The following is a 5,942-nucleotide window of genomic DNA, read 5'->3' as shown; positions in this document are numbered from 1 at the left end:
GTGGAGAGGTCTAGGGGGCTGGTCCCAGCCCCAAATACTAAGTGATGCCTACTCCTCCCCCAAAAAGAATTTATTTCAAAGGATGGCACTGAATCTGCAGCTTCGGGAGAAGGATATATCTGACCAGAGCACACAGGAGCAGATGAAGGAGGAGGAGGAGAAACTGGAGCACATCCTGGCCCACTAGGCCTTGAGGACGATGACCCATATCAATCTTATGCACAATAGAATGAAACACTATACAGTCCTTCCTGTGCCATGCTTACAATTGTTTCCATGCATAAGCCCACCAATGTAGCCACTGTGTCAGTCCATCTAGTTCAGGACCTTCCACGTTTTTGTTGCCCTCACAGTTTACCAAACACAATGTCCTCATCCAGGGACTGGTCCTTCCTGAAAATCCACAATTCAAAGACATCAGTTCATTTTCAGGTTTTTTTTTTTTTATTGTCCAGATTTCATATGTACTTGAGGTGATTGAAAATAACCCGGCTCCTTATTCTTCAAAGTAACATTTTTGTTCTTTAACACTTTACGTTTTTTTCAGTAGATTTGCTTAATATAATACGTCATTTGATTTCTTGATTGCTACATCATGGGTATTCTTTCTCCATTTAACATAAACACTACTTGTTCTCATGGAAACTCTGTACACAGATGAAGAGCTAATTGTTTGAACAAAACGAAGGGAAACTTTGTGGTTTAAATTAGGAAAGGTCTGAGTCAGGGTTATATTTTTTCATCATACTTATGCTGAAAAATAATCTGAAAAGCTATATGAAGAAGGTAACATTAGGATCAGAAGTCTCAATATATATACATGCTCTGGTCTAGGCAGATTTGTAAGGTAGAATTGGGGTCAAGATAGTGGGGGGGGGGAAGCATTAAAGGACGAGAGGAAAGCTCTAGGTTTCACCACTGCTGTACTGCACCCAGACTGGTTCGTCTCTGTCCTGAGGTATGCTGGCACCCCACTTCCTTTCCCCTACCTGATGGTCCCATTGTTTTCTCCAGATTGTTTATCGCGCCTCTGGGTTGCTTATCTAGATAGACATGCAGAGACAATAATAAGTATTAAAAGAAGACAGAGCAAAATAAAACAGCAAAAACCATTTTTAATTAATTAAAAAACAATGACAAAAAAAGAAAAGCCTATAAATAGTTCATTAGTTTACCTTTAGGAGTGTTTTCCAGTCAAGTTTGATAGGGTGCCATGCCAGAGTATTTTTGGTATTTCTGGGGACTTCATTGCTTTGCTCCCCTTGCTGCTCAGTTACGTGCCTTTAGTGTTTTGCCCCAGTTGTGGTGCAGTCAGATTGGGCACAATTCCCGCACTGTGTCTCCAGTGTTGTCCCCCATAGTGCTATGGGTCAGTGAGGGACATTGTTTCTCCTGGTGGGGCCAGCCCTATGGTCCTCTCTATGCATTGGCTGCTCTGAACAGGAATGTCATCCTCGGGGCTTGGTGGGCCAGGATGGGTTCCACTCTCTCCTTCCCTCTTCATTTGCTCCCGTGCGCTCTGATCAGTTGTGTCCCTCTCCCTGAGCTGTAGCTTCAGTGCCATCCCCTGAAGTGCATTCTTCAGGGTAGGGGTGGGGGGTGGGGGTCCATGTAGTTGGGATTGGGGGCAGCCCAACAGACCTCTCTATTGGCTCCCTGCCTCATGCCAGTATGTTGCATTCCCAGGGGAAGGGAGACGGCATTTGGTGTAAGACATGGGGCAATAAATTTATAAATTTATAAATTATCAAGGGTTCATGAGGGAGGGAGAAAATGAGCTGATACCAAGGGCTCAAGTAGAAAGAAAATGTTTTGAAAATGATCATGGCAGCATATGCACAAATGTGCTTGACACTTGGATGGATGGATGGATTGTGATAAGAGCTGTTTGAGCCCCCAATACAATGATTTTTAAAAAAATCTGATTTTTTTCTCATTTTGAAAAATAAAAATTTCTCATTTGAATTCAGGTACTTAAGACTATTAAGAACTAGCAAAATAGATCACCTTGATTTTAAGATTAAAAAGCCTTTAGATTAGTTTATGTTTCCTTAGGAACCCTGGTGACATAGTGGTTAATGTGCTTGGGGACTAAATGAAAGTTTAGCTGTTTGAACTCATAATCTAATTTTTGTTTTTGTTTTCTTTTTCTTTTTATTAATTATTTTATTGGGGGGGCTCTTACAAATCATAACAATGTAATTGAGCCCTTAGTATTGTATTAGCTCCTCATAGTATTTTTTTAAAAAAATTGTTAAATGTTTTAAAAACTTTTTGGGTGAAGGTTCACAGAGCCATCAGTTTTCCATTCAACAGTTGGCCATCCAATTTTGGGGAGAAAGATGTAGTAATTTGCTTCTGTAAAAATTTCCAAAATAACCTCACTGCCATCATGTCAATGCTGACTCATAGCAACCCTATAGGACAGAGTAGAATTGGCTCTGTGGGTTTCAGAGATTGTAACTCTTATAACAATAACCACCAGTTTTATTGGGGGCATAATCCATATACCTACAAGCCATAAAATTCAATAGTTCTATTATATCAAAAAGAGTTGTACAGCATTACCACAATCAATTTTAGAACACTTTCTTGTACTTTTTGTTATTAGCTCCTCATTTCCCATCAACCACCCCTGCCATAGCCCCAAGAAACCATTAACTACTGTAACTCTTTATGGGAGTGAGTAACATGCCCATCTTTTTCCCTCAGAGGGGCTGGTAGTTTCGAACTGCTGGCCTTGGGGAGTAGAAGCCCAAAGCAAGAAGCACTAGAAGACCAGGGGGGGCTCCTACTGTAGAGATAACGGCCTTGAAAACCCTGTGGGGCAGTGCTACTCTGAGTCAGGACGGACCGCGCAAAGCCTTGGTTTTGCTTTCATTATCTCTTCATGTCATTAAATTCCATGAATTTCAAATGCAGTACAATTGGCGTTATAGTACATGTTCTCACAAAGTGTTGTTGAACAGTAAAGGACACCGAGACATTCTGTCCCACTGTTACTATAAATAGAGCCACCCTGATACCAATTAACTTCTAGTCTTTATGATTACTTGTTATTGTTCTTGTTTCCCTAATCAAACGTACACCATTTTAGTTCATATTTTGATTTTTGAAAGTTATGCTAAGAGAGGATTGCATTTATCATGAATGCAAATAAATATGAAGCATACAAAGCTAATTAAGTTTATAACCACTGAGAATAATATAAAAAGGAAAATGAAATTGCTTTGCTTCAAGGAAAATCTTTTAGGAAACATTTGTTGAATAAATACGCCAGACATTTTCTTAATGTTGTCTTACACAGTTGATATTTGGTTTATTTAATTATTTTTTTACATAAACAACAATGGATTTCATATCATTTTCAGTAAACTGAATATTGGCTTTGTACTGTATTGGCACTGTGTGTTAAAGATTGGGAGGACGAGAAGCTATGTTTACCAAGCATTGAAAAAAGAGTTCCTGTAGTTTGTAAGCTTCTCATGGAAAAATAACACAACTTAACAGTGTTAAATAAAATTTGAAATTAAGCAAGCTGAAATTTTTGTAAAGAGTGAATGTTCTGATGATCAAGTAACTCACTAAATGATATTTCAACATCTGTGTTACTCTAAATTGTTCATATGAGAAATTGAATATTTTTAGAAATATTCTTTGAGCTTATCTGTTATTCCTTGGATTCTTAGATACTTAGTAGCTAATATTTCCTGTGCAAGTATTTTAATCATGATGAAAATGGGATTGTAATTTTGAAACGCATCCACGGTTTGTTGATTAGCTTCGAGTCCTGTCAAAGGGGAAGGGCAGTGCCGAGCTTGAAGTGGGCTGGAGTGATAGCTTCCTCTTCGCCAGCTGACACACCTGGAGAATTCATCTTCAGAGTGTGTGCTGGCCTCCCATGATGCCTTTCCACTGTGGAGCAGGCATGTGCTTGACTCCGGGGTATTAGTCCATGATGCAGGTAATCTGTTTCCGTAGTGGAAGCTCACAAACAAAGCAGCTAAATTCCACCACAAATGGCAATACTGGGATTCATTATACTTTTCATAGGCCTGGATCTTTTTGTTCCTAAATCCCTAAAACATGTATATAGAACAATGAAATTTTCACAGAACCAGAGCCAATTCCTTACTGCAGAATATGATAAATTATTTTAAAAGGTACAATTTCCATCCAATTGTGGGATCATCACTTAGGGAGCAAAGAAGTAATGAAGAGAAAACACAGCCTGCAGTTGGAAGCATCTTGGTGGCATGGTGGTTATGCCTTGGGCTGTCAAGCTCAAGGTCAGCAGTTAGAAACCACCAACCACTCCATGGGTAAAGAACTAGAATCTCTGAAACTCACAAGGGCAATTCTCCCCAGATATAAGGCAGGATTTCTCAACCTTCCTAATGCCATGACCCTTTAATACAGTTCCTCATGTTGTGGTGACCCCAACCATAAAATTATTTTCATTGCTACTTCATCACTGTCATTTTGCTACTGTTATGAATCATCATGTAAATATCTGATTTGCAGGATGTGTTTTCATTGTTACAAATGGAACATAATTAAAGTAAAGTTTCCATTGCCTACTTTCATTTACAAACATTGGCTCAGTTTCTGCCATGTGTCAGGTTGGTAAAAGGCCCAGTTGTCTACAGGCACAAATCTAGTAGCATTCATCTATGTAGAAGAAAGAGCTTTGTATCAAGGCTGTAACTCTTTGTCCACCTTTTAAGAGGGTTATTTATTCTTTTCTTGTTGTGGGCCAGACTGTAACTCTTTATGGGAGTAGAAAGCTAGAAAGCCCCATCTTCCTCCCACCAAGTGACTAGTGATTCTGAACAGCCAACCTTGTTGATTGTGGCCCAACACACAATCAAAGAATCGCAGTCTCAGAAACTCGCAGGAGCAGTTCCACCCTGTCCTATGGGATTTCTAGGGGTCAGCACAGACGTGATGGCAGTGAGGTTTTATATCAAGAGTAAGAGAGTTTCCCAGCTCAGTCCAGCTCAAGTCCCTAAGTCTGAGGCTAGTCCCTATGTCCCTCCTCAGACGCATGCAGCTGCATGCTAGTGACAGAATGGTGAACCAGGACGCAGATAAAACACAGACTGTGGGTGTAGACGCACGTGAGTCCAAGTTCAGGGAAAACATGACAGGATGCCAACAGCTTTCTGGGTAAGGATGCTTATGTGGGGTCACCCCTGGATGCTGTTTGTTAGTAAAGCAGAGGAGGGGAAAAACAGGGGTGACGGATTTTCCAGTTTGTTGATATAAAGTCATGTAACTACTCTGTGAGAATTTTGGGACAAGAATGTGAATTTGACATGGTATCCACTTCCAAGGAGTTCAATCCAGCAGCAAAAAAAAAAGATCTGTAAATATTGTTATAAAGTAATGTGAGAGGTTAACAAAAAACAAAACAAAAACATTAACTTCAAACTGTTGAACACTGAGGATAAAGAGAAAGGAGATGCTAAAAGAATATTTAGATTGGGATGAATGGGAAAGGCCTTAGAAATATGCTGATTTACAGATAGGAACTGGAGACAGAGGGAATCCAGGGCGGATGATCCCTTCAGGACCAGTGGTGTGAGTGGCGATACTGGGAGGGTAGAGGGAGAGTAGGTTGGAAAGAGGGAACCGATTACAAGGAACTACATGTGACCTCCTCCCTGGGGACATACAACAGAAAAGTGGGTGAAGGGAGACATCGGACAGGGCAAGATATGACAAAATAATAATTTATAAATTATCAAGGGCTCATGAGGGAGGGGGCTGAGGGGAGGGAGCGGAATAATGAGGACCTAATGCTGGAGGCTTAAGTGGAGAGAAAATGTTTTGAGAATGATGGGGGCAATGAATGTACAAATGTATGGTATGGTATGAAATTAAATTTTGCACAATTGATGTATGTATGGATTGTGATAAGAGTTGTATGAGCCCCTAAT

General features: G+C 40.2%; 1 long non-coding RNA gene across 1 annotated transcript in view; it reads right to left on the bottom strand.

Moving 5' to 3' along the window:
* LOC123522258 overlaps window positions 1-1,031 on the bottom strand; it is a 12,032-nt gene extending 11,001 nt beyond the window's left edge. The window contains exon 1 of the long non-coding RNA XR_006680530.1: window positions 990-1,031. This is a non-coding gene — a long non-coding RNA (uncharacterized LOC123522258). The remainder of the gene's footprint in view (window positions 1-989) is intronic.
* Between the last annotated feature and the right edge of the window lie 4,911 nt (window positions 1,032-5,942).

The sequence above is a fragment of the Echinops telfairi genome, unplaced genomic scaffold, assembly GCF_000313985.2.
Source record: "Echinops telfairi isolate 266 unplaced genomic scaffold, ASM31398v2 ScPeMD7_4225;HRSCAF=4972, whole genome shotgun sequence".
Taxonomy (NCBI): domain Eukaryota; kingdom Metazoa; phylum Chordata; class Mammalia; order Afrosoricida; family Tenrecidae; genus Echinops; species Echinops telfairi.
This window is presented reverse-complemented; position numbering and strand designations above follow the sequence as displayed.